The following is a 3878-nucleotide window of genomic DNA, read 5'->3' as shown; positions in this document are numbered from 1 at the left end:
CATGAGTCATTCTTCTCTCTTTGTACAGGGTCATAGATACGATCAAGGTTGAAATTATACATCATAGCCTGTTTGTAGTGAATTGGACCCAAAGGCTTGTTTTGTGTCATAAAGTCACAAAACAAGCCTTTGGGTCCACATTCACATTTAAACTTCATATATATAAATATACATAAATCATATACATAAATCTTTTGATAATTATGTGCCTGCAATGCAATAGCATTGAAGGCATATATTATTATTCTGCATTCTGCATACTTATTGTTATTCAAATCTTTATTATTGTTGGGATTGCTGAATGAAGCAGTCCCACTCTACTCTGCTGATTTCAGGAGAAAACCAGAACTGACCCTTTTTTTGTAACTCGCTCCTATTTCCACATTTTTGGCTCTAGAAACCACATAGAGGTGTTCAGGAGAGTCTTGTGGCGCTGACCATGTGATAACTTTGCTGATATTATGTACAGTTTTGTATTAAATGGCAGTAATTTGATAGGTTCACTGACCCCTTTCTCCCATAGTGTGTGTGTGTGTGTGTATGTGTGTGTATCTATCTGCCTGTCTGTGTACCTCTCTTCCTGTCTGTATTTATGTGTGGTTTTGTGTCAGTTAGAATGGCTGTACAAAAAAATATGAAGGAGTAGTTAGAGACAGTGGAAAGTGGGAGGAAGTAAGAATAATAAAAGATTTGAAGCATTCACACTAATTAACTGCAGAATGCTTCCTGATTAGATAGATAGATAGATAGATAGATAGATAGATAGATAGATAGATAGATAGATAGATAGATAGATAGATAGATAGATAGATAGATACTTTATTTATCCCCTAGGGGAAATTCATGTGTCCATTGTTGACATTGAGGCATTGTTGATAATAATAATAATAATAATAATAATAATAATAATAATAATAATAATAATGATGATAATAATAACAGTTGATAATAAATAAACAATAATAATTAGATTAGTGCAGTTCCTTTGGCTGAGGTGTTGTATAGCTTGATGGCAGTGGGAACAACGGAACAATTGCTGCACCTGTAGCTGCTTCTCTGTCCTGCCAGAATGTTGTGGAGAGGTAATTGGTATTGGCCTGAGTGAGTCTAAACTCCTGCCAAGCACAGACCCAGCCTTTTTTATTAGGTTGTCCAGCCTCTTTGTGTTCATGTCGGACATGCTGGTGCCCCAGCAGACTGAAGCATAAAAAAGTACACAGGCCACCACTGGCTGAGAAAACGTGCAGCATTTCACTGCAGACATCAAAGGACCTGAGCCTCCTGAGGAAAAAGAGCTGGCTCTGCCCCTTCAGGTAGATGGCATCCGTGTTCAGGGACCAGTCCAGTCTACTCTCCAGGTGCACACCTTGGTATTTATAAGTGTGCACCACCTCAATGTCCTTCCCTCGAATGTAGACTGGTGGCCTAGACCTCCGAAAGTCCATGACCATATCCTTCTGACCATATCAGAAGGAGGCAGTTCTGGTCACTCCATTCACTGAAGGCCATCATCAGATCCCTGTACTCCTCTTCCTGCCCGTTCCTGATATGCGCCACAATATCATTGTCATCTGAGTATTTCTGGATGTGGCAGGACTCAAAGTTGTATTTAAAGTCCACCATATACAGGCTGAACAGAAATGGAACCAGAACAGTCCCCTGTGGAGCCCCAGTGCTGCTCATCACTGTTCCTGAGACACAATTACCCAGCCTGACATATGGTGGTCGTCTTGTCAAGTAATCCACAATCCAGGACGTGAAGCAGGGATCCAACCCAATCCCTTCCAGCTTGGCTTTAAGAATGGGGGGTTGGATGGTGTTAAATGCACTTGAGAAATCAAAGAACATAATCATCAAAGGCTCATCCAAGTAAGAAAGGGCCCGGTGGAGCATGTAAAGGATGGCATCATCCACTCCAAAATGTTCTTTGTAGGCAAACTGTAGGGGGTCTAGTGCATGTTCAACCTGTGGCCTCAGAACACCTTCTGAGAAGCAGCCGCTCCAGAATATGATATGTGATGTAATGGCCACCGGTCTGTAGTCATTTATCTCAGCCGGTCGTCCTACTTTAGGTACCGCAACACAACATGATGTTTTCCACAGGACCGGGACCCTCCCTGTTTTAAGGCTTAAGTTAAAGATCCTCTGGAGAGGCTCAGTCAGCTGGGCTGCACAGTCCTTTAACAGCCTCGGACACACACCAGTCGGGCCTGTTGCCTTTCCAGGATGTAGCCTCTTGAGCTCCGCCCTCACCTCCTCCGCTGGAGAGGACAGGAGACTTGACCAAAGTGTGTGAGTTGCAGCTGCAGTGCCAGGTTGTGGGGGAGATGCCAAAGCAGAAGTTGCAGCTGAAGAAGTGGGAGAGAGAACAGGTGAGGCTATGTCAAACCTGTTGTAGAACAGGTTGAGCACATTGGCCTTGTCCACATCACTTGATGCTGCCTGGCTGTTCTTGTCCTTATAGCCAGTGATAGTCGGCATCCCCTTCCACGAATGCATCAGGGTGCTGCGTACTGTCGCAACACTCTCGTGAATGACGTCGCATGCGACTGCAGGCTCTGCTCGTGGTTGAATGTAAACAACAATGGCGACGATGTGTGAGAACTCCCTCGGTACATAATATGATCTAAGACCAACTGCCAACAGTTCAATATCCCGACTCACTCACTCTGATGTGACTGGGGTTGCACCAGCTATTGTTCACAAGCAGAACCAGTCCTCCACTTTTATTCTTTCCACTTGCTCCAGCGTCTCTGTAGGCTTGTACTTGGTAAACTGCATAATCCATACAACGGTCAGGAGTGTTGTTGTTTAACCAGGTCTACGTGAAACGCATGATACCACACATGATTATAACTGGACTGAAACATATTTCCAGTGAAACCAGTTGAAATGTTTATAAATCATTACAGTAATGTCAGTGAAGTGGTTGATAAACACCAGAGATATTAGAGGAGGGCACATATCTGGGTCAAATTACCTGATTAGAAATCAGGTAATTTGACCCAGATATGTGCCCTCTCCCTCCATTTAGAGGTTGCCATGGTGACAATGCTGTCTCACTGGGTGCCCACCTGTCTTTCTTTTTGAAAAACGTAGCACCTGGAAAACACTGGTTGAAGGTAATCCACCAACCAGAATGAGCACCAAAGGTAATCCACTAATCACAATGAGCTCCAAAAGTAATCCATCAATTAGAATATATGTAATGTGGAGTCAGTTAAGATTTCAAACTGAAATTAACAGCCAAATGTTTCCTGAATGAAACTGTGTCTGTCTACCTGCATGCCCATGATTTGCCCAATCTCCTTGCCAAGGCAACCTCAGAGTCTCCACTCCAGGTGGCCCCATCGCCTCCTCCACTCCAGGTGCAACCAGTGCCTCTTCCACTCCAGGTGATCCCAACGCCTCCTCCATTCCATTTGGCCCCCAGCGTCTCTTCCACTCCGGGAGGCCCCAGCGTCTCCTCCACCCAAGGCAGCGCCTCCTCCACTCCAGGTGCTCCCAGCGCCTCCTCCACTCCAGGTGCCCTTAGCACCCCCTCCACTCCAGGCAGCGCCTCGTCCACCCCTGGTGCACCCAGCACCCCCTCCATTCCAGTGGCCCCCAGCACTAGTGCTTCTAGCCTTTCAGGTACCATTGGCACCTCCTCCTCAGATACTTCATGTTCCAGATCGGCCAGGCCCTGCTTCATAGCCAGAATATGCTTATGATCATAACCAAGCTTATCAACATTACAGCAAAGGTAAGTGGGCTGTGGACAGTTATGGATCATGTACTGGAGCTGAGGCCCATAATGGCCCATAATGAGGGAGAGGGACCCCTTTCCCCAATTTGAATAGGGAAGACCCCCATGAATATACCATGCTTAAGATGCC

The sequence above is a fragment of the Seriola aureovittata genome, chromosome 21 (assembly GCF_021018895.1).
Source record: "Seriola aureovittata isolate HTS-2021-v1 ecotype China chromosome 21, ASM2101889v1, whole genome shotgun sequence".
Classification (NCBI taxonomy): domain Eukaryota; kingdom Metazoa; phylum Chordata; class Actinopteri; order Carangiformes; family Carangidae; genus Seriola; species Seriola aureovittata.
Note: the sequence above shows the minus strand (reverse complement) of the source record.